At 42.5% G+C, this 25,703-nt stretch overlaps 1 long non-coding RNA gene across 1 annotated transcript; it reads left to right on the forward strand.

Moving 5' to 3' along the window:
* The first annotated feature begins 2,243 nt into the window (after window positions 1-2,243).
* Window positions 2,244-25,624, forward strand: LOC119147963. Its single transcript, XR_005104251.1, has 4 exons — window positions 2,244-2,511; window positions 11,819-11,902; window positions 17,923-18,068; window positions 22,554-25,624. It is a non-coding gene; the product is annotated as an uncharacterized LOC119147963 (long non-coding RNA).
* Window positions 25,625-25,703: the final 79 nt, after the last annotated feature.

Raw genomic sequence — 25,703 nt, forward strand, 5'->3', positions numbered from 1 at the left:
CCCACTGGAAATGGCAGCAAAGCAATGTGCTCCACAAAAGCTTTAGTGTTTTGAAAATGTTTATTTTGACAAACAAAATTGCATCCAGTTCTAATTAGAAATCTGATTAAGCAATACCTAGATAAAACAAATGCCTAATAGCAACTAAATAATTGGATTTATGTTTGGACTAGTAACTGAAAATCTTCTGTCCTATATTCTTAACTTGATCTTCTTATATGTTGCTAGTGTAATTTATCTTGGAAGACACTGATGCATAATGGAAGTTGGATCAAAACCTTAGATCACAGGCCAGTGCTACTGAAACTAAGGGAACTGTTTTCTTCAATTAAGAAAAAAAGCACATTCGGTCCATTACATGTTACTGTTCTTATTTTCCTGACAGGTTAACAAGGATACTGAGATTTAAAGAGAGGAACAGAGGGGCTGAATGTACTGCCACTTTCTGTGTGATACATAAGAAATAGCAACACTCTGGCCAAAAAGGTTAGTCTTATTTGAGAACCCGATCAATCTTAGAATTCAAGAAAAGGTTTTTATAGACTCTGTTTCCTGTCCTTTCTCTGGTTTCTGGGCCACACCAGCAATCAAAATGCTGTCCACGATTCACTGATGAGCCAGCAAACCCCCTGAATGGTAATGAGAACCTTCCAGTAGAAACAGTCACAGCACAGTGCTGCTGCTAATTTATCACTGTGAGGCAAACCGTGTTACACACAAGGGTGAAAGGACAATCTAAAAATCGATTGCCTGCCAATTTAAAAATCTATTAATAATTATGGCTTTGCTTTTCAAGTTCTGCACTGCCCATTTAATCTTAGTATCTTCTTCACCACATAACCGACTTTGGAGAACAGTGCTTGTCTACAAGGTGACGTGAAATTTTGAAACTCAAAGACACCCTCTGCTCCTCAGCAAAAGCTCATGGCTAATTCATTAAGTTCCAATAATGCTTTCATTTTTTTTTTCTGAAAGGAACACTGAAACATTTTCTTCAGAAGACCTCTCCTTGAGTACTCAGAATCATGTGGGTAGATGTGTAGATTTTTCAACAGAAGGTGTGACATGGATTCCGTTTCTTTTTGTGCATCATCAGTGACTGACACTGCATCCTGGAGCAAGCTTAAATAACTAGGTAACAGAGGAAAAGCTTGCTACCTGTAAACCATCAACAACAAACAGAATTTAATGATACTATGTTAAATAGAATTTCAAGTGTAGTGTTGTTTTAAAAAAACAGCGTCAACCAACCTACTGTGGAGTGGAAGGAAAGTTTTCTTACAGGTGCTTCTTGTAGATGCTTACCTGCAAGATTCAGTTCAGATTGCTGTGCCTGAGCTGCTACTTTGGGCCAAAGCGGCTCTTGGGTTGCACTTCTTGGCACGGATAGAGTAACCGAATGGCTTTAAAAGAGCCCCCTGAGGTGCTGCCTAGCGGTCTGGGGCTGCTTTGAACTACGTTCAGCTTCACACAAATCCGTGTGGCGGGAGGATCCCTGGCTACGGGCAGCAAGTGAGTCAGCTTGCTGAAGTGCACGGCAGTGAATGGAGCCTCGGAAAATGATTCAGCGCCTATAAATAAACCCCGGCTGACGCACTTAGGCCTCCTCCTCAAGGAACAGGGGTAAGAACATGACACCAAGCTAAACTGCTGAGCAAGGAAGCAGCCCCCTGAGTTTGAAAGCTCTGCCTTGACGCTCCTCATGTTTCCGTGTCTTCCCCAGTAAGTCATCTGCAGCCTGAGCAGGTGCTTTAAGGCCGTAATGAAGCGCCGCGGCCGCGGGAAGCAGCAGCCCGGCTCGGTGTGGCCGCTCCCGGCGGGCCCGCTGGCACCGCCTCACCTCCCCGTGCCCGCGGCTGCGGCGCCCAGCAGGCCCCGGGGGCGGTCGGTGTTTTGCGGTGTCTGTACCAGAAAGATCTTCCCTTTATTTAGACTTGGTGGCCCGTGCAGCTGCGGGGACCCCACCGGCAATTAAAAACCTGCCGCAGAAATCCAGAAGGCGGCTGTTGTTGGAAGGCGCAGCTCCGCCCTCAGCCGGGAGCCCGGCCCCGCTCTCGCCGGCGCCACCGCCCCGCGCCCCTCCGGGCGAGCTCGCCCAACGCGGCCGAGGGAGACCCCTGGCGGCCGCCGGCGGCGCCTGCTGCCCGGTGGGGCGCGCCGGGATGCGGAGGGCGGGCGGCCGCGCCTGGGGCCCGAGGGGCACCGGAAGGGGCAGGGGCGCTGGGGAGATGTCCCGTGAGGCGGGGTGTCCGCGGTGGCGCGGCTGCGCCGGGGGAGCCCTGGGCACCGCCGTGGGAGGCGCGGTGCCGCCCGAAGGAGCGGGGGCGGGCGCCTCCGCAGCCGAGTACGGCCAGCGCGGCCTGCGGCGCTCGCCATGGGCCGGCCGGGGGCTGGGGGCGCAGCGCCCGCAGCCGCAGGCGGTAGCGCAGAAGTGCGGGAGCGAAGGTACAGGAGGCGCTTCTGTGGGCTTAGGCCACGGGGGCACTGCTGCTCAGAGCCGCTGTCAGGAAGGTCTGGTTTTCTTCAATGGCTCTCTTTTTTTCTTCTCCGCCCCCGCGCCCCCCCTTCCTACGCCCTCCCCCCCCCCCCCCAAGGGCAGCAGTGATGGCTTTTTAATGAGTTTTTATGCGCCTCTTGCTATTTTGATGGAAATCGTCAATTCATACGCTTGCCAGGCTTACGTATGGAGAAAGAGCAAGGAGGTTTGGCGAACAGGCAGTTGATCAAAACTGTTATCTTAAAGAGAGAAATAGGGTTGTACTGCTGTGAATTTTCATTTTAGTATTTGCGATCCAGTCGCTGCTGACTCCATTATCCTAGGTCTGTGAAGCTACTCCGCTGTGTACTACAATAGTACACCCAGGGGCTCATGATCAAATCGAGTCTAAAAAGGAATTAAAACAGCACTAAGTCTTTTGAAATGTCCCTGAGCATTTCAGCATTCCCCTGCACTGTAAACAGGGCGGCCTTTCAGGAGAACAGGGAAGGGCAGCCATCAAGGGGAAGCCTGCACTCCTCTGCTGCCCCAGGGAAGGAGGGAAGGAGCAGCAGGCAGGCGAGGCCCTGCTCCAGAGGGTGAGCATGGACGTGCTGGTGGTGGCTGGTGGGTCAGCCCCAGGAAATGTGCCTTTCAAATACCTGCTTTGCTGATGTGCGGGGCAGAGCTGCGGCAGGGACTGTCATAGCAGGACCCCCAGCCCAGCTTGGAGGTGGGGAATGGGTGTTTTGGCCCAGCAGAGCCTGGTGTGTGTGTCCCCAGGAACGGGTCTGTGGTGGCCCCAGCAGGCATGTGACATGTAGCCCTCCCTGGGGACAGGTAAGGCAGGAGCCAGGGTGCCCTGTGCTCGGCACGTAGCGTTTGCCAGGCCTGGGAGCTGGGGCAGTGTTTTCTCGGAGGCAGTAAACTTGGATCTCACAGTCTATTCAGCCTATCTTTTTCTTCCTTCCACATCTGTGATCAAATGACATTTTGCCAGTGATTAGAATGGCCATTCACACACTGATGGAGAGCATACTGTTAAGCCTATTAGACAATCATTGACATGGAGGCACACACTTAAATTACTATTTGACAAGGGTTAGACATATGCATGGATCTGGGGGAGATGTTGGCCATCTTGAAAATTATTATAATGCAAGGGCCAATTTTATATGTGATCTATCCACTCATTTTGAGGTGGAGAATTTCTTATGCCATTTAAAGAACCCTTCCCAATACACTGCAGGGCTAGTAAAGATGAAGCCATTTCTTTCAATAAATGCCCTCTGTTATGCTTTATAGACCAACGTTTCCCTTTCCATAAGAATCTGGCATTTGTAGTTTGAATTTCTGTCATCCTACTGAAGTAGCTACATTAGCTGTCCCAATACTACATTATTATGCAATACCTGCCATCCCAAAGTAGCCAGCAAACCACCTCTTTCTGCTTTTGAAAGGAGAAGTTAGATACTCTGAAGCGAGCTGGGTCTACTCAAAATGGGTTGGAAGTCTCATCACTGAGAGACTGCAGTCTCCCCTGTATTCACATTTCTTCCTGGGGGACCTGTGGTCTTGGCTTTGTGCTCACAGGATAGCTGCAGTCTGGCTCATTTCTCTGTTCTGAGTGATTGCAACCTGTTGCAGTTTAAGGCATTTCAAGACAAACTCTCGCTTGTCTCCTTAAAGCTGCCATTCTGGTATATAAGGAATTTTGACCAGGACTTACAGTCAATTTAGCTATGCATCTTGCCAGAACATGAAGCATCTTATTTGTAACAGACATTGTCATGACTCTGTGCATCTTAGGACAGAGTCCTGTTTCCATTTAAAGGACTGCAGGCTCCACATTTTTGCAATCACAAAAGTATTACACAGGCTGATTGTAAGGGAAACACACACCCTTCCCAAACAGTTGATATAAGTCTCCTGTCCTTTACTTAGGAATAACAATCACTAATACCATTACTTCGCTTGCAATAAACTATTTGGAAAACTTTCCATCCAGGTTCTCCTTGCCAGCTCCAGATGTTCTTGACAAGTAAAAAGCCTTTATGGAAGTTTCCAACAATTTGTGGTTTATAGCTTAGTTCTAGTTCTTTGTTAGGTATCTAAAAAAGCAATGGGATTTCTAATTTATAATTAAATTGCCTCTTTGGGGGATTCTTTTATGAATACCAGAGACTATACTTCTCACCTACTGTTAATTTCTTGCCAGCTATTCATGCACTGTATTTTCTTGTTCCTTTTGCAAAAACATAAACTTCATATGAAAGTCCTAACTACTGATAGGTTTACTTGAAACCTTTCCTTTCTCAAATGTATTTTTTCCATGTAAACTGTACAACTTTAACAAGTGTCCCTGAGAGCTACATTTAAACAGCCTGTAATTTGAGAATGATAGCCTTTACCTGGGAATTAAGAAGCAATAGCTGAAATCTTCAGCATGCCACATGGCAGCTGAACAGCCTCTCGTTGAGCTACTGGACAAAGCCAGAGAAGGGACAAAAATACTACCACTGGCTTTTTTTTATCCTTGATTCACCAGATGTGCTCCAAAAGACTGAGCAGATTGGGTACTCTAGTAGAGAGAGATGTGCATACAGCTCATTTCTGAATCCTGGCAGACCTTAAATGTGAACTAGCTGTGTGTGATCAGCATTGCCAGGAAAGGGTTTTTAGATACTCAGGGAAATTTTTTTTCTGGAAAGATGTATTTGCATGCTTCTAGCGTTACATGGCAAATTAGATGGAGTTTTGAAGATCTCGATTTTGAGCACAGATGAATGAAATGGCAGTTAGCTGAAAATAAGGTGCTGGAAAAAAGCTGTATCCTGGTACTCAGTCCAAAGGATTAGGAAGACAACCAAACAGGAGATCTCTCAGGATCCCTGTGGCACTCAAATCCTAGTAACTGCTAAAGGTGTCATAAATCCTACAACTCCTAAAGGTAACTGTCATGATGATAGCTTTTTGTAAATCTACATCTTTGTCTTGGTTTCGGCTGGGATAGAGTTATTTTTCCTCTTAGTAGCTGGTGCAGTGCTGTGTTTTGGATTTGGTGTGAAAACAATGTTGATGGCACACTGATGTTTTCCGTTGTTGCTGGGTGGTGTTTGTACTAGGGCAAGGACTTTTCAGTTTCTCAGGCCCTGCCAGCCAGAGGGCTGGAGGGGTGCAGGGAAACTGGGAGGGGACACAGCCGGGACAGCTGACCTGAACTGTCCAAAGGGATAGTCCATACCCTGCTGAGTATATAAACTGGGGAGGTTGGCCGAGGCCTGCTGATAGTTGCTCGGGGAGTGGCTGGGCATCAGTTAGCGAGCAACTGTGTTGTGCATCACTAGTTTTCTTTTCTCCCTTCCCTGTGGATTTCATTCCTCTCCCATTCTCCCTCCTTTTCGTTATAACTGTTATTTTTGTTATTGTTCTTTTGTGTTTATTTTATCTCAATCGTTAAACTGCTCTTATCGCAAACCTTGAGGTTTACATTCCTTTCCGATTCTCCTCATACTTAATTACCAGCTGGGGTTAAACCACAACAGCCTTAATCTCCATGAGCAGTATATCTCCAGGTGTGAAGTGGAGGTAGTAGCATTTTCCTGATTCAAAGAGGCATTATGAGGATAAGCTAAATACAGTAAGTCATCTAGCGATAAGAACCAGATAATGGCATATTTTTTTCCAGGGAAAACAACAGGAAAAAAAATCTATTGGGTTCAATGGGCACAGGATTTTTCAAAGAGTCATTATTCTACCTGGACAATGTGAAAGGAAGAGAGCTTAACCCTTTTGCTCTTATCTCTGGCAATTGCCATTCAAAGCTGGATCTGAAAAGTAGTTTCTTCTCTTCTGAGGCCAAAGGAGGGATCTTGCTCACTTTGGAACAGGTGGGAAGGGGGATTAGGTGTGCAAGGAGTAGAGAATTTCCTGGCAGAAATAAGAAATGGTGATAATGGCACTGCTTACATTTGCCTGTTTAACCTTGCCCTTTCTGGAATTTTTCCCTTGACTTGGCATTTCAGTCTCAGCACTGAAAGCACAGAGTATGCTGGCACAGAACATTGCCTGAATAAGTATGGAGGATACTGGCATAGTTTGCACTGGAGTATGCACCTGAGTGGGGATCAGGGCTCCCTGTGAAGCAGATGAACTGCTGGGAAGCAGTGACATTCATTGGCAGCTCTTGCTCCATTTTTTAAACTTTTCAGTTTCCCTTTCACATGACAAATTGCTGAATTGAAACCACAGATATACCATCCCTATATATTGAGTCATATGTTTTGTGGAATATGTAACACCTGACACCTTCAAGGAGAGCTGTATACACCTGGGCACATTCACTAGTGCATAGAAAAAAGAAAATTACTTTGGTAATAAGTGCTGATAAAAAGGAGCTTGCAATGGGGAAGGTTTAAAACGCGCTAGAGCGAAATCTGAGCAGTTTTTCAGGAGACAAGACCGACTTTTTTCCACTAGGTGGTGGGAATCTGCCACCATCCAGAGCATAAACACTCAGCCCTGTCATCAACCGTCATTGACAACCTGGACAATCAAAGCACTCCCTAACACACAGGGCTACCCCACCGCCTCTCCTTCCTTGCCTATCCCTTCTGAAGAGTTTATAGCCATCCATTGCAGCACTCTGGTTGTGCAAGTCATCCCACCACGTTTCCATGATGGCAACTGTGTCATAATTTTCTTGCTGAGCAATGGCTTCCAGCTCCTGCCGTTTGTTGCCCATGCTGTGTGCATTGGTGTAGATGCGCTTCAGTTGGGCTATTGATCCCACCACCTTTTTTGGGGGAAACGGGATGTAAACTTCTGTGCCCCAGTCACCGGCACTGCCCTAAGGGTTTCTTTTATGCATGTGGGTGGATTGGGCACCGCTGCTGCTGGCCCTGCCCAGGTCCCATCATGTGCTGTGGTGTAAGCTATGTGCTCCTGGAGGCTGTCTCGGTTTCTGCACAGGTTCCCCCAGCTGAGGATCCCCCTGTGCGCATGGTGCCTAGTGGATTATGAAATTAAGCTGTACTGTGTAGTTAATGTGGCTGGGTACTTTCAGGAGAATTTTGAAAAAGATACTAACAACCAAGGGGAAAACAAAACAGAAAACATGTTAGCACCTTTCTAGAGAATGGCCATGAACTGCAGCACTGGTAGTGGTAACCAGAAGAGGGCCTGTTCAATTCTGTTTACTTTAAGAGGCTTTCTCACTATCTGTCCTTTCTCTGGATAAAGTGATTGTGCCAGGAAGCCCGGTTACACTTACCTCCAGCCTGACTGTCAAAAAATAATGGAGCATACAGTGGTTATTCTGAAACTAGTGTAAAATACTGTTCCGTGAATTAGCCATTCATGTACTTGGGTGACTACTGAAGTTGGTGTACTTTTTCTGGGGTTTTTTGAGATGAATATTTGGTTGCTGCTCAACTGAAATCTAAGCAAACAGGTATGCTGGCTACATATACATTACGATGGGAAGACCAGATCAGAACTGAAATGCAGTGCTACAGCAATGAATGACAGAAAATCTTAAGTTAGCTGGCAATACTTAGACAGATAGAGCCACAATTAGTTTACTTTGCTCCTATTAAGTAAAATTTTTGTTCTTTTTCCTGGGTGTTTTTTACGGACTGCTGAAAACTACAGCAGTGGAAATGTTAATAAATGTTTTTTATGGACTGCTGAAAACCACAGCAGTGGAAATGTTAATAAAGGAGGCAGTTATTCCCTTTTTCTTTGATTTCTGGAGTGTCATTCAAAAAGTTAAGTTGTTTGAAGAACGGAAGACAGCCTCTTTTTTTTTTTTTTTCCTGCTTAAATATAAGCAGTAGAAGCTCTGCATTCCACAGATACTCTGTAGTAAGTTCCAGAAATCCATTATTCATTAAATGTTACACCTAATTTTAGGTCTTTCATTTTGCAACGTTATCCTTCACCCTCAAAAATGTAGTATCACTTACATAAAAGTTAATTTAGAGGCTTTTGTTACACAGAATCACATCAGCAATCCAAACCATTTCTTCTCTGTGCAGAGACTTCCAGCCAGGACAATATTATTAAAATGCAGAAGTTACAGTACTTCTCAACTTTATTTGCTATTTAATGGTCCTGGTAAAGTACCGCTTCATTTGCAAATGCTTCCCATCATAAAAATGGAATATATCAACACTAAATTGTCTTGACTCAGCTAGCTTGGGTACACCTGCAGCAAAATTATCTCAGATTGTAGTGCTCACCCAAGACAGTAAGCAACACAGGGGCAAACCTGTGCTGAATGTTGTACTGGAACATATACATTTCTGTGAGGACCTACACTAGTTAGTTTTAATTTAGGGTTCAGACAGCTTTACGGATCATAGAATCATAGAATGGTTTGGGCTGGGAGGGACCTTAAAGATCACGAAGTTCCAACCCCCCGCCATGGGCAGGGACACCTTCCACTAGACCAGGTTGCTCAAAGCCCCATCCAGCCTGGCCTTGAGCACTTCCAGGGATGGGGCACCCACAGCTTCTCTGGGCAGCCTGTGCCAGTGCCTCGCCACCCTCACAGTAAAGAATTTCTTCCTTATATCTAATCTAAATCTACCCTCTTTTAGTTTAAAACCATTACCCCTTGTCCTATTGCTAAAGGCCCTACTAAAAGGTCTGTCCTCATCTTTCTTATAAGCCCCTTTTAGGTACTGTAAGGCTGCTATGAAGTCTCCCCAGAACCTTCTCTTCTCCAGGCTGAATCAGGCATTTGGCTGCAGAAGAGACAAGCTTCAGAATCTATGGTACTAACTGCCACAGTGTGATTATAATCTCAGGGTTCAGGGCAAACTTAGTTCCAAGTTTACACCCAGACAGCCTACAGTTTCTTTTGTACATCAGTGAGCATATGTGAAAGCATTTGCAAACTTTATGGTGTAACTTCTCTGTAAAGTCTAATGTAGGCTTACTCAGCACTTGAAGTAGCTTGAGTACAGCAGAAGACCACCAGGACAGTGAGTGGCTGGAGCAGCTGCCCTGTGAGGAGAAACTTAGGGAAGAAGGGTTCTTCAGTCTGGAGGAGAGATGTCTTTGGGGGCACCTAACAACATCCTGTCACTATCCCTGGGGAAGGTGTCATGCAATGGAGCTAGATTCTTCAATGCATGGCAGGAGGATGAGAGGCAGGGAACATAAACCTGCCTCTTAGGCTATTTGTCATCTTGTGTTTGTATTTTATCTAGAACAAAGCAAATTCAAATTCAGTTGGTCTTGGGCATCATAATAAACCCGGAGGATGTACAACACAGTGGTAACAAGAGAGGTTCTGACTGGATACAAGGTAAATTTTTTTCCTATGAGGACAGTCAGGCACTGGAACAGGCTGCTTAGAAATGTTTTACCATGTTAGCCTTGGAGCTTGTCAAGAGCCAGTTGGATAAATCCTTGAGGAGCCTGGTCTGAGCTCACAGGTGACCCTGCTTGAGCAGAAGGTTGGACTACAGATCTCCTGAGGCCTCATCCAATCTGAGTTATCCTACAATCTTGTTTGTTCCCATTTGTTGAAATTATTAATTCCTATATGTGTCACAAGACAGGTTTTCAGTCAATTGATCTTTAGTTTGATCCACCACTGAAAGGCAATGGCCCAAGGTCGGTTTGCCAGGATGAAAGATTCCCAGGAGACTGTGAGTCACAGTATCATCACTGAATGTATTGTGGCAGTAGATGGTTTGTTGGAAAGTCTTCTTAGGGATTCCTCTAGCACACAGCACTGTGACATTGGAGCTGCTTCTCTGAACAGAGAGAAGCACAGCAATGGTAATCTAAAGAAATTATTTTTTATCTGTTCTTGCTTGTCTGATGTGATTAGGTGGCTCCCAATGTAAAGTGGTTGCTCAAGCAATTGACTCCCAGGTGGTACCTACCTTCCCTTTTCCTGTGTCTGTTTTTAGCGTAAGCTATTTGCAGTAGGGGCTATTTGTCATCTTGTGTTTGTATTTTATCTAAAACAAAGCAAATTCAAATTCAGTTGGTCTTGGGCATCATAATAAACCCAAAAAATAATATTCAAGTCAGGAGGATGTACAACACACCTGTGTATTAGTGGTAACTGGATGATGCTGTTCCAATCCCCTTAGAGGGAGAAAGAGATCAAGGTAAGCAATATGCCTGGAGGACAGAGCGCTTTGTATGTTAGAATGCTGTAAAGCCAATCACCCAGGCTGGCAGTTTCAGGTCTGTGGTTTTTGTAACATACACCACTACTGCAAAAGAGGAATTTCACCTCTGAGCTATGAACTGAAGAGAAAATCAAAAGATAGGTAGAATGCGCAAAGGAAAGTTGATGGAGGAATAACTGTACTCTCCTAATTCCTATATTCTAAGTGGCTATCCATGTTTGAAACAGAAAATGGTAACACCTGTTCAAAGAAGAGTATGAATGTGGAATAGAAGGTGAAAGCATGAAATGAGTCAATAATAATAATCATAATGGTGTATCATTTGTGTGTGCGTCTGTGTTTTCTGAGAGGCTGAAAATTAAGAGTTGGCACATGCATGAGTTGAATTACTAGATATGTGTATGTGTCTGTGTAGACCATTGTGATGCTTTGGGAGCTGCAGAAATAACATTTAAAAAGTGAAAAAGTATCTATTGTACTCCTGGATAAGGGAGCCAGTGATGGCGCACTGGCAGCTTTCATTCTAGCATCTTCTGATTTCTGAACACTTGAAATTGCAACTGAATGTTCTCTTGCTCTAAGCTTTTTTATATTACAGACAGACATATCCATGTGTATGGGCATACCCAAATGCACACATGCAAACTATATTAAATTCAAGAACATCTAAACAAATAAAATAATAAAATAAAATAAAAAGGTTATTGCTCCCCCAAATGCCTTTGATCTTACAGATACAGTTGCAAAAACAGGTTAAAAAAATCCAGAAGTGTAGGTTAATACAAACATAACATTTGATCTTAACATGTACTTTTTTAGGAAAAGTGATCACATTTCATTTTAATTAAAAAATGCTTCTATCCAATGGAGGCAATTTTGCACTGGTCTGAAAGATTGCTTGGCAAGCATGAGACAAATCCCAAGTTTTACCTGTTATATCTGACACTGAATTTAACACACAATGGGAAACTGCAGACTCAACAGGTTATAGGACCAATTTTCTTACATTTCAAGATTCAGAGTCCCATAAATCTCTTATCAGGCTTCCTAAATTAATGATTACAAGAAATGTTTTCACCTACTTTTATACTGAAAAAAGTTCCTCTTCCAATTTCTATCAATTGTCTTGCTACCATGAAGCCAAGCTGAATAATTTAAAAATTATTTTTATTTTTTAATTTAATAGGCCTTCTGGTCTTAATCTTACCATGCAAATGAAGAGAAGCACCTGTACCTGCAGAGAGTGAGCATGACTTTAACCTATTTACAGGTAATTGGATTTTCTGTCTTGTTCTATGAGTTCTCAACCAATACCAATAATAATTTGAAACATTTTTGTATAGATTTTCGTCATGTGTAAGATCACAGCCACCAGCCATCAAGCAAAGCCAGAACAGACATGCCTGCTGATATCAGTTGCTCGAATACTGAGTGCAACATTGCATCAAGCCTTCTGTAGATTTGCATGGCATTGTGATGAGTACTTTTTTTTTTTCTTCCTTACATCTGAGTTAGTAAAAACTTGCATTTATGTGCATTGCTTCCTTCAGGTAATGTTTTCCTGTAATGGATACAATGGGAGTTTTGCCACTGACTTTAGAATTTTTCACCCAGTTATGCCTAGAACTGGGTCCAGATATATCCATGGAGAATCTGGGAAACTTGCCCAGTGACTGAAGCTGAATCTATTCTCCCTGGGAATGTTTGTTCTGCTTGAATTACTGTATTCCCTAAATGGCACAAGAAAATGTCAGTTGAGGCAACATACATAAATAGCCTTGATTAAGAGCTGGATCTTCTGTATCCTGTTAGCAATGCTCTAGGTTGCCTGTTTTATACGTAGCCCTGTGGAGACAGCACTCAGTCGTGTGTGAACTTCAGACCCCATGAAGTCAATGAGCTTAGTTTGGACTTGTCCTCCCCACTCCTCATTCCCCGGGTGAATGCACAGGTAGCTGCAGGGAGGGTCCTGCTGCCTTGGGGATGGGTGGCAGGGTGAGTGGTCTGCCCAGCATCGTGCCTCCCCTAGTACCTGCAGCAGCAGCAGCAGAGAGTAATGTTTCTGGGCTTACCCCATAAACCTCTGGCCTCAGAGCTGGTGAGGGAAGGTATGAATAATATTCTGGATCGCTGTTCTTGGCTGACATTTAGAATTTCTTAAGATGCCCTATGGCACGGGTGCTATTAAAAAAGAACAGTGTTAGAAAGAAAGGGAGAAAGAAAATGAGTCCAACAGAAAAGGTGAAATGAAGAATGTGACTGTATTACTGGGACAGGCATGTGAAACAGGAACAGAACAATTGCAGTGCAGACCAGATTGCTTTATGCACTGTCAACGCTCATCTGGGATATCAGTATCGCTCACTCTTCAGTAGAAAACTGAGATAAGCAGGAGGTTTCATCATGTGAACCGACTTAAAGCAAACTTTGCAGTACTTTCTCAGTGCACCTGCTCATCTATTAAAAATATTTTGCAAGGGCTTAAAGTCCTGGAAGACCTCCAAGTCACTTTTGATGTGATTTTTGGGCAAGTTTTAATAATAAAAAATATTTTTATCATATAAATAAAATCATTCTTCAGATCTGAAGTTTGAACCTTTGCCTTTTTTCTGCTGTTTTGAAATCCAGAGACTGTTCAAAATGTATTAAAATGTTCAGTGCTGTGGAGAATATTTTAGCATCCTAAAATCTCACTTGGGAGTGTAGTTGCAATTATTCATTTTATTGATATTTTGCCAAGAAATTATTTCATAAAGATTTTTAAAGGTTTGGAATATCCAGCTTTATATATGCATGAGAATGAGTTGTATATTTAAAGCCCTGGACATTATATGTACTACTGTTAGTCAAATTTAAAAAAAAAAAAAAAAAGGCAGGCTGAGACTGATTCTACTTTTTTCAAATATACTTTAAAAAAAAAATATGCTATCTTGGTATTAATGGGATTTTTATCCAAAACTGAATTATACTTTATTGGCTACAAATGATAAACAAAGAGGAAGTCAGGCAAAATCACCAGTAGGCCTGTGTGGATAAAGAGGGAGCTCCTGGACAAAATCAAACATAAAAAGGAAGCCTATAGAAGGTGGAAGCAAGGACAGGTAGCCTGGGAGGAATACAGAGAAATTGTCCAAGCAGCCAGGAATCATACTGGGAGAGCTAGAGCCCTGATAGAATTAATTCTGGCCAGGGACATCAAGGGCAACAAGAAAAGCTTCTGTAGGTATGTTGGTGATAAAAAGAACACTAGGAATAATGTGGGCCCTCTCTGGAAAGAAATGGGAGACCCCATTACCCATAATGTGGAAAAGGCTGAGGTACTCAACTTTTTTGCTTTGGTCTTCAACAGCAAGTACTCCAGCCACACCGCCCACACAGAAGGCAAAGGCAGGGACTGGGAGAATGAAGAACTGCCCACTGTCGGAGATCAGGTTTGAGACCATCTAAGGAACCTGAAGGTGCATAAGTCCATGGGACCTGATAGGATGCATCTGTGGGTGCAGAGGGAACTGATGGATGAAGTGGCTGAGTCACTAGCTATTGTATTTGACAAGCTGTGACAGTCCAGCGAAGATCCCACGGACTGGAAAAGGGGAAACATAACCCCCATTTTTAAAAGGGGAAAAAAAGAAGACTTGGAGAACTACAGGTTGGTCAGTCTCACCTCTGTGTCCAGCAAGATGGTGGAGCAGATCCTCCTGGAAACTATGCTAAGGCACAGGAAAAATAAGGAGGTGATTTGTGACAGCCAACATGACTTCAAGAAGCGCAAATCATACCTGACAAATTTGGTGGCCTTCTATGATGGGGTTGCAGCGTTGCTGGATAAATGAAGAGCAAATGATATCATCTACCTGGACTTGTGCAAAGCATCTGACACTTTCCCATACCACATCCTTGTCTCTAAACTGGAGAGACACAGATTTGATGGGTGGACCACTCAGTCCTTATCAGTGGATAAGGAATTGGCTGGGTGGTCACACTGAAAGAGTTGTCATCAGCTTGATGCCCAAGTGGATACCAGTGACAAGTGGCATTCTTCAGGGGCTGGTATTAGGACCAGCACTGTTTAACATTGTTGTCAGTGACATGGACAGTGCAGTCGAGTGCACCCTTGGCAAGTTTGCAGGCGACACCAATATGTGTGGTACAGTTCACATGCTGGAGGGAAGGGATGCCATGCGGAAGGACCTTGGCAGGTCTGAGAGGTGGGCCTGTGCAAACTGCATGAAGTTCAACAAGGCCAAGTGCAAGGTCCTGCATGTGGGTTGGGACAATCCCAAGCACAAATACAGGCTGGCCAGATTATAGATTGAGAGCAGCCCTGAGGAGAAGGACTTGGGGGTGTTGGCAGATGAGAAGCTTGACATGACCTCGCAAGTGTGCATTTGCAGCCCAGCAAGCCAACCGTATCCTGGGCTGCATCAAAAGAAGTGTGACCAGCAGTTTGAGGAAGGTGATTCTCCCCCTCTACTCCACTCTCATGAGACCCCACCTGAGTACTGAGTTCAGCTCAGGGGCCCCCAACATAAGGATGTGGACCTGCTAAAGCGAGTCCAGAGGAGGGCCACAAAGATGATCAGAGGGCTGGAACACCTCCCCTGTGAATACAGGCTGAGAGAGTTGGGGTTGTTCAGCCTGGAGAAGAGGAGGCTCTGGGGAGACCTTATTACAACCTTTCAGTATCCAAAGGGGGCCTACAAGAAAGCTGCAGAGGGACTTTTGACAAGGACATGTTGTGCTAGGACAAGGGGGAATGGCTTTCAACTGGAAGAGAGTAGATTTAGATTAGATATAAGGAAGAAATTCTTTACTGTGAGGGTGGTGAGGCACTGGCACAGGCTGCCCAGAGAAGCTGTGGGTGCCCCATCCCTGGAAGTGCTCAAGGCCAGGCTGGATGGGGCTTTGAGCAACCTGGTCTGGTGGAAGGTGTCCCTGCCCATGGCAGGGGGAGTGGAACGAGATGATCTCTAAGGTCCCTCCCAGCCCAAACCATTCTATGATTCTATGATCATTTTTGTGTTAGAATAAGATGTTGAGTCAGTCACAGTATGCAAACTGTTACAAAAGAGAGAAAATTGGTACATTAAGAACAATTTAGCTGCAGGTTATTGCTTTACAGTGTTTTTCCATCTATGCTTATTTATTTAGAAATAGCTAAGGAACTCAGTCACTGTAAGCCTAGGAATGCCTTTTGAATTTTAAACAACAAACAAATGAAAATAGCCATTTCAGTTTTATAACTTTATTATTTCTCCATGCCATCTATTTCTAAACTGGCAGTTTGAAGGGTCTGCATATGTCATGCATATCCAACATTCTGAGCAACCTTAGTCTGGATGCAAAATGGCACAGTTTAATGGAAATTCCACTTTTGGTATCACTTCCTGCTCCCTAACAAATGTAAGGAAAATCTGTCCTCTAATACCAGAGATATTTTCTTTTTGTTGTATTCTCTGAATTTAGTGGCAATTAGATAGTAACTGTCCAGGCTAAAGTTGTTCTTCCTCAAATACTTCCATAGAGCAGAGCTTGCACAGAGCAGCCACAGAGATGCCTGCTGAGTTCCCAAGGATCTTGCTGAATGAAAGATATTATATCCATGGAAACTCCCACTTTGGGAAGACAAGAGACATCAACTACCAGTTAGGCAGGGATCCCTAACAATGTGCATCATCACAGTGACACAAAGCAACTGGAATGACTTGATATATCTTATCAGATGTAAAATAACTTTACACCAGCAACATCCAGTGTAATTCCACTTTTATGGGCTGAATTATTGGAGTTGCAGCACAAACAAACCAGCAGGCTGCAACAAGGCTTTTACCATCACTCAGATTCTACTGTCCATGCTGTATCTCCTTCCTCCAGAAGCCAGGCCACACCACTCCTCCTCCATCCAACCCCCTCTCCCACCATCCTCAGGGCTATTTAACTACTTAGCGGAAGGAGCTACAGCTGCACATCATCCATGCCAATCAACCTGCTGCCTTCCAGGCAAGGCCACAGCTGCATGTTATCAATGCTGATCAAACCACTGCCCTCATTCCTCTACAGGCATTGTGCTTTTAGTCTGTAGAAAGATGATTTGAACAGGGAGGCTACAGCCAAAAGAGATGGCTGTCAATTAATAAGCAATGTTGTGTTTATTATCACTTCAGAAAATTTGAGAAGGGCTTAATTACTTGTAATATAAAATGAGGCCTATTCATCAGTGCCCTGTGTAAGTTGTAGTTGTTTGGCCAGTGGAAAGTGGATGTTGACTGTTACCATTTAGTGTTGTTGGCATTTTATGCTAGCAGCGAGCAGGTCACTCTGGGAAATGCTGAAGTGGAAAAGATGATGTAAGTAAAGTAAAACATGTATGAGCTAGGGAGAAGGAAATGTCCTATAAAGGAAACACCTTCATATTACAATATATATGTTTGAGGTTCAGTTTTGCCATTCTTTCCCAGGAAAGCATCAATTAAATCCCATTTTTGTAAGCAAGGAAAATAGAATATAACTCTTCATATTGTTTTCTAAATTTTATTGGACACTTAACCAGTAATCTTAGGAGCTGATCCTGCATCATTTCCCAGTGCCCTTGAAATTCATCTATTCAAAGGACAAGTATATTCAGGGAAAAAAAAAACAAATCTGATATTTTTCTGCTAGAGGTCTGCAGAGTTTAATCATTAGGAAATCCACTAAAATTCATGGCCTTCTTAGCAGATGCATAGATAACAGCTGCTGTCCCCCCGGTTCTTGAATCTGTGCAAGAAAAATATAAGTCTACTTAGTAGCAAGAAATAGTAATTATGCTGACAGTTTTTCTATTTGGAGTTATGTTCTGTTTCTATCAAAATCTTCCCAAGGCTGTGGAAACTTTTTCCTACTTCTATATAAGCATTCATTTTCTATGGTTATATTTAATATGATATGTTAATTTTAACAATACAATTGTAGGAATACTTGAGAAATTGGTGCTTTTTAATTTTTCCTGTTACTTATTTTCATACATGAAAAATAATTGTGGGTTCAAAGTATACCTATAAATCAGGTAAAACATTCCTGTGTTTGTAATTCTAGAGAACAAAGCATAATCACTAGTTTGTCTGTAATGAACAAATATGCATGGGGTTAGAAGGAAACGTTTTTCAGTACCAAACAAAACCGTTTTAATGGAAAAGAGAAAGAGATATATGTCAGTATATTGGGCTACTGGAATTATACTTCACAGATACTTTAAACTCTGATTACAGTATTAAATTCATATTATAATCTTTTTTTTTTTCCTTTCTTCAGAATGTCAGCCTACAGAGGTCAAGGTATACCTTGCAAATACAGATCTAAGTATTAGAGAAGAATACGAGGACTACATGATTAAGCAAGTACTAGTTAAGAGAGAATCAGCATCGAGTGATGTCCAGGGCACATCCTAAGAATAGCAGGTAAGTTAGATCCCCTCTCCTCCATGCCTTGTGAGGGCCACACAAGAGCAGCCCAGGCTCAGCCTGATGCATACCTGTGTAGATGCAGCAGAGCAAGGTTGGATGGCAGAGCACTGTAGTCTCTGTAAGTTTAAACGTCCAATGACATGTATCTTGCATGTCATTGAACACAGAAAAACAGTAGCCTCTGGCAACATTATATTAAAGGAGCACCTCAAGAATCTTTCTTCTTTTGCTCCACCAGTTATGCTATAAAAGAAGTATCTACCGTGTTGGAAAGGATTCAGTCCATTTGTCCCTGCTCAGCTTCACAGGGTGGTGTAATTAAGTAAAGCTGCATCCCCTCCTTGGCCAAATGCAGCACAGGTTCAGAAGTTTCTTCCTTTGCTGGGCTTTTTTGGCTACTGATTGAAGAAGTCCACATGTATCTTTTTAGCTCCCTGCTTAAGACAAAAGTTATATGTCTGTTTGGCCACTTGCACTGGGAGACTGGCCCTTAACCCAAGAACATGTAGGACAGTCTTCTAATGTAAACTCTTTTTGAATTGCATCTTTACCTGGCTTTTTCTGAGTTGCTTGTGTCCTTCTGGACACTGATATGAGAAAGCAGGGGAGGACAAAAGTGATGGCTTATGGTTAGAGCTTTAATACGAAGTGTGGGGCAAAGCTGGATGATTCTGGTCCTTATCAGAAGATAAGGATCTGTACTTACATGGGCAGTTCAGCAAGCAGAGTCAGAAAGCAGCGTTTGTCTTCAAATATCTGGAAGAGACTGCAGACAGAAACTGCTGTCACAGGAGCAATCTAATATTGAGGGAAGGTTTGTAAAACCAGGTGCTCCAGCACTAAAAAAACATCAATGCCAGAATGAAAAGCTGCAGGTTATCTTAGTTTTTCTGTCCTATTTTGTACATGTTTGTTTTGGTTTATCTTCACAAAACATAATTAGATTGCAATAGCAATAGCAGCAGCTGCAGTTGCAGTGCCTGTAACTTTTCCTTTTTGCCCCTGAGATAGGACAACCACTGTCCTCTAAAAGGCAGCATAAAAAAGCATATATGCCTCCAAAAAGAAAACATATAATTAATGCTTAATACTTTCTATTGCTAGTGCTTTCATTTCCCACCTTTGCTGTCTGTGCCTTTGATAAAGAGAACAAAAGATTTTTAGTAGTAGTTGACAGTAAGCAGGCTTCAGTACCAGAACTGACAGATTATATACAACTATTGAATTTCTTGTTGTGAGAGCTGTGTTAACACTTCTAGTTCTCCAAATCTGTGCACTGCATCAAAATGAATCCAACAGCTCTAAAGGACAAATATATTCCTTTCCAGATTTGAAGGGAGTTTTGGTCTGTGGACTTCAGTAATATTCTGACTGTATCTGTCTGACCATCACCAAACTTTTAAAGTGCTTTTCCACTTCATAGGCTCTGCAATCTTGTGCTTCTGTGCTCCCCACACACCCCACCACAGTGGTAGTATTGTTACAGCCAGGAAGCCTAGGCACGTAAAGTAGGCAAGGCTTGCAAGGAAAGGTGACATCTTTTACCAAAAGCCTGGCTACAGTTGGAGTGGCTGAGAGTGGCACAACTGAATCTAGATAAGTCCATGGACTGCTCTGAGGGAATTTCAACGGGGAGAGGCGACTCAACCTTTAAGAAAGACTGAACAGCCATCAACAGGCTTCAGAGTGGTACCCTCCTACACTTTTAACCTACATAGAGAAGAACTTCATCCTGGAGCTTCAAGCTCTCCTCATGATAGGGAGAAAAAGTCTAGGTATGTGTCCCGCATCCCAAGAGCGTGTTTGACCCACTGTAGTACCATATCTTTAACTTTGTGTTGATTCGGCAGTTGTGGTCAAGAATGTTTACCAAGCCATTCCATTAACAGTGCAGAAGAAATGCCTGGTCTCTGGGTCCAAAAAATGTGGGGGCTTCTCAGCGCTATCAAAATTAAGACACATCTCACCCTGCCCAGAGATAGGCACTAAAGTATCCAGGAGAAATTGTTGTAGAAAACCCTGTGCTTATAATCTTGTGCCTACTATGGCAACTTTGCAGCAATATTGAGAAGTCATCACACATACTCCTGGTCTTGAACCTTAACCATAAATAAAGTAGTTCTGCTGTTTTTAAATATCTCCTTGCAAAATATTGAAATAAATAGTTAAAGAACAGTATTGTTCAAAGATTAATTTGCTGCTGAGATTGTTTATGCAAACTATAACTTCTGTCAAGTACTTTACTGTTTTAGTGAATCATATTGCAATTACATGTTTCCCCTTAGATGACAGTAATTAGCTATGCTACAGGAAATTGCCTAAATGGAGAATTTTATGTAGGCTTCCCACAAATTTATAGAATATATCATGGAAATAGTTTTCCTATGCAGCTGAGAGATACAAGTCTTCTCCTTCACCCCAGTTTTATACTGTTTTAAATCTACTGACTTCAGGAGAGTTATGCATGATTTACCCAAAAATGGCTTTTATCACCAAATGAGAACAGAATCAGGCTTCTGATTCTGTATCAGAATCAGTAATGAGGCACCACATTGCTTTCTTTGCTCTTTTAAAAAATTGTTAACGTAGTCCCTTGTGACTCAGTGGAATAAAAGCATTAGCAAACATAGAGTCTGATCTTCCATCTCTACCTGGGATCTTGGGAATCTCATCAGTCCATTGAGGATTGTATCATACGTTTACGCGTCTTCCACTTTTTGATATAACTGTTAAAGTTTTTGGCTTACATCTTCACTTCTAGGCATCTTGTTCCTGATGCCTCTACATGCTACATAACTGTAGCATGTAGAAATTCCCTTTGTTTTCTTTCTAACTGCTCTTTAGAAAGCGCTGTGGAAACTACATTCCGAATTTCATCTGAGCATTAGCTTAGTGCTGCCTCCGATACTGATCTGGCCCCATGTTTGTATGTGTTTAGTATATATACTTTAAAGTTACTGCTTTTTATATTTTATCTTTGGTCAAAATTCTTACATTCTGTTAAAAAAATTGTCAGAGTTTGAAGAACATAGGCTATTAGCAGTCACATTTCAGCAACAGAAACTTTCCATTGTCTGAATAGGAAAAAGTTCCCAAATGGTCAGAATAGCGAGGTTCCATGTATATGATCATTTTTAAGATACTTCCTGGGATTTCATTTTGTTTAAAGCTAAGTATTGTTCTTATCTTAATAAAGACATCCTGATGCTGATAATCTTCTAATGCAAAATCTAAATTTGCCTCTACTGAAGTCGAAGATATTTTCTGTATGATGTATCTGCCTCTCAGCAAGAATAGCTGAGTCTTTATAGCTTACTGTTTTCTGAGGAAAAAATGACAACATGTAGATTATGGAGTGCAATATTTTAAGATTTTCAGCATTATCTTGTGCATACCGGTGAAAAATGCAAACAATTAAGTTACCATTTTTATGACCCACAGACAAGCCTTCAGCCTTGCTCAGTATATCTAACTTTACTAATTGCATTCCTTCTGCAGTACTTCTTATATAAATGTTTTTCTGCATTCACTACAAGGCCATAGGTTTTGATAAAGCTAACCCAAGTATGTGAGCACAATTTCTAATTAGTCTTTTAGCACTGTGTCTTTTTATAGGTTACCATATAATTAATTAAAATACTGATGTCTCTTGTTCTGGAATAATTAAACTTAGTTCAGTGAGAGACAGCTCTACATTCTGCCTGGATAAAACCGTAAGAAATAGCCAGTCTTCATAAATACATATACTAGACCCTGTCTGCAAGGAGACACATAGCCTACCTAGCATTTTGATAATTTCTTACTGGACCCCATAAATAAATTTATTTAAAGAGATTTTATTTCTGTGTGCTGCTTAAAATGATTTTCTGGGATACTTTTGTTTACACACAATGCATCTGTGGATCAACCTATATTTTGGTTAATTTTTAGGGACTAACAATGTTAAATTGTGTGTATTTAGAAGCAGAGAGCATGAAAGAAGAAGAGCAATATTTTTTACATGATGAAATTATGTTATTTTTATTAGTAGACTACTCATGAAAGAGCATGTAGAGCTCTAAGCATCTGGTTTGCTGGCTGCAGAGCATCCATTTATTTTTATGTTGTGCAGCCCAAGTATGATATTGCAGGTTGGCAAGAGATTAAATGTTTTATGGGAAGAAAATGATTCAATGAAAGCTGACCTGTAAACATAACCCCACCGCTGAAAACATTAGTGATACTGATCAGTGAATTGCAGTAGAAATTGTGAGTATACTGAAAAGATAAAGTGGTTTTTTTCTCTTGGGAGAATAGGTTTCTTAAAACAACAGTGACTATCCCAACAGGGGATAGCAGGTCCAGAATTGCCTCATTTAGATATTAGCTAGGCCTCAGTGTTACTCATCTCACATCACATATTTTTCTAATAATGGGAGGGAAGGTTATGTGGGAGAAAGAAAGAAACTTTCATGTGGCTTTTTTTTTTTTTTCTTTTAGTAAGTGGCATCTGTTTGAACAAATAATAATTTTGGAATGCTGTAATTAACACTCATGGAAAGATACGGATGCATCAAATTAAGCGGGGTGGTAGCAGCGCCAGTGAGTATCACTATATGATACTTTCAAGGTTAAGATCTAGACTTTGCTGTAGTTTTGCCAGAATGCTGTGGTGAAAGTGTTCCTGCTGGGTGCCTGATTCACACAGGTTTTTCCCTTTCCCTGCTCCACCCCCTTTTCTTTAAAGTTTCAGCTGTTTCTGAGAATGAGACAAAAGGAAAAGATGTTTTTGCTAAGTTAAAAAGAATTTTGGCAAACTTTTCTTCTGACCAGGTCTTGAATCCCTAAGTTTTGAGAACAGCTTGGAATTGGACAGAAAGCAGTATTTGCGGCCAGAGTGGCCTTACGCAGTGCAATGCTACTCCCGATTGATCATATTTCTGAAAGGTCTCAGTTTGTACATGCTTGGCAGAAACATGTAGAGTCAAAAGATGTCGCTAGAACAGTCTACAGGAATCCTGTCTGATCAGAGCCCACAAGCACCTAAATTTACCTATAGGATTATCTTGTTCTGAGTCTCTGCTACTACACGTTTTCTGCCTGAGAGAACTGGGACCCACCTCCTGCCTAAGACACACAAAAAACACAGTCTAAGCACCATCAGGCCTAATTCCTATGGGAGATGTGGAGTTGCATGATCCAGTCCCCGCCCTCAAACCTGTCTGCACATTTTTGCAGACAACTTGTGGCAGAAACATCCCCAGGAACCTGGTCCTCCTTTCTGTGCTCCAGAACTGGCTCCCCAGCAGGAAAGCACTCTAAAAATTTGATGCAATATTGCGTTATTGCTCCATGTCCCACCACTAATGACAGGCAGTGTGAGGGAGGAAAAAGAGATGCTTTCCCCTGTCCTGCTACTTAGTCCCTGTGGCCCTGGTGCTGGGAGTGTGGCGAAGGGTGTCAGTTCTGCAGGATGAGAGCAGTCAAGCAGGTAAAGAGAGGCAGTATTTTCAGTCCAGTAAAGTGTGAATGTAATGGACCAGGCAGGAACGCAGACAAGGAGAAGGGACAGGAATGCAGACAAGGAGAAGGCAGAAGTAGCGGTGCTGCTTGTCAAAAAGGGGCTGGGAGCCCTGGAGCTATACTATCACGTTTCTTCTTGATCACATTCCTTCTGGCACCACAGATTTTGAACAGCTTTTCTGTGAAGTCAAACTTCAGCAGGACCGAAGTGAGCAGGGGGGGTGGAGAAAGGCTGGTGGAAGAGCGAGGGGCTCCAGCACAGGTCTCATCTGTGCCCTGTGTCCTGCCGCTCAGAGAAGCAGAGTCGCGCTACAGAACTTTCAGCAAACAATTTCGTCATGTCTGAATTCAGGGCGGTGCATGCTTTTCATGTCTGAGAGTGAGGGGTCGGTTGGGGGATACTTCCAGGAGCTAGTTTATCCTCTCATGGGAAGCAGCAGCTCCGGGGCAGGCAGTAGGGGGCAGAGGGCCAGGGAGAGTTATCCCACCAGCGAGAGCCCGAGCAGGTGAAGGAGGTACAGTGGGAGGCAGAATAGCAAGAAGCATGGCAGGAGCTGTGCCAACTGAACAACTCTGCTGTAGCTAAAGAGCAAGTGATAGTGCAGATACACAAAGGGACTGAAATTAAAACAACTTGAATTCTGATTGTCAATCTACTGATTATTTTACTTCCTGGATGCTTGATAGTGAAATGCTACTGTTTTCTTGAGATGACTTCTTACATGCAAAATATCTGGAAAATGAAATCTTAGACTCGCCGATATCGGTATAAATTTTGGCACTGACTCCATTTGGATTAACATTTTACCCATACTATGTAATGAACGGAGAAACATATAACCATGAAGAATTGTGTTTTGTGACTTACCTAACTAGTGTTTGAGATTTAAGAATGAACTGAAAGACCAAAACAACAGAAAAGCTGACATGTAAATAATAAAAAGTTAAATGTGGGACCAGATATATCTGAAACTAGACGGTGATTAAATGACAGAACTCTTGAGGTTATAGACTGAGTACAAGATTCTTGTGCAGTGTGATCACCTAGCCCAGATGTCTGAAGGGCAGCTAGAGAGATCATCTTTTATTAAGCAACTCCATGCACCAGATGCAGTCAGCAATGGAGCCTGCCATGAACAATCAGTGTGTGGCATATGGGGTCATGGCTGTGAGAGGCTGTGGTGGTGTACTGAAACGAATGTGGTGTCATCCACTGGAACACCCAGTGACATAAATCATAGGAAAAGACATTTCCCAGATGTCACCTTGTGCCATGATTGCTTCCTGCTATGCTACCTCACACATGGCCCCAAGAGCACGCCAGTGTAAATGTGCGTGCTTGTTGTGTATTGGATATGTGTTGTTTCTCACCCACTGAAAGAAAAATATTAGACCTTACATGTCTTCCTTGTACTGTTACAACTGTTAAGTTTCCAACATCCCATATTCACAGACCTTTGACTCCGTGATGCAGCTGTCCACGCTAGAGAAATGAGGGACCTTCGGCATCCCAAAGCATTCCAGCGTTGACTTCTCTGGAGTCTACCTCTTGCTTTGAAACAGTTAAAAGTTTTAGCTAAGATAAAAACCCATGCATGAGCATCTCTGAACAACTTCTGTTTCAAACACTTATGTTTGAATCTTCGTGAACTTGTAAGAAACACCAGTCTCTCCTCTAATAAAATTACAGTGGGGAAATTTGCTGAAAAATTTGACTTATTTTGTTTTATTTCATGACATAAAAATAGAAAAATCCTTATGACAGAAGTCTGGCCTGACTTCCATATGAAGAGTATTTAGCTTACTCAGGCGCAATGGAGTGACTATCAGGTCCCACCAGGAATTAATACAGCCAAAGCCTGTTCCAGGATGAGACATGAGTACCTAATTTCATTTACATGAGTTTTATCCTACTCCAACTACTATGCTGAGGAAAATAGCACTGCTATATAGTTCAGATTCTGGGTTAACTTCAAAAGTAAGTCAAACTGAGTATAGAAGGACTATACATTGCTGTAGTATGAACTGTCTGTTGCATCTTTATTTTCCTGTGTTCAGTTATCTAATTCCTTTCTACACACTTTCATATCAAGATACAGTTCTGAATGTAAAAAGCTAAGTTTATGT

The sequence above is a fragment of the Falco rusticolus genome, chromosome 5, assembly GCF_015220075.1.
Source record: "Falco rusticolus isolate bFalRus1 chromosome 5, bFalRus1.pri, whole genome shotgun sequence".
NCBI classification, from domain to species: domain Eukaryota; kingdom Metazoa; phylum Chordata; class Aves; order Falconiformes; family Falconidae; genus Falco; species Falco rusticolus.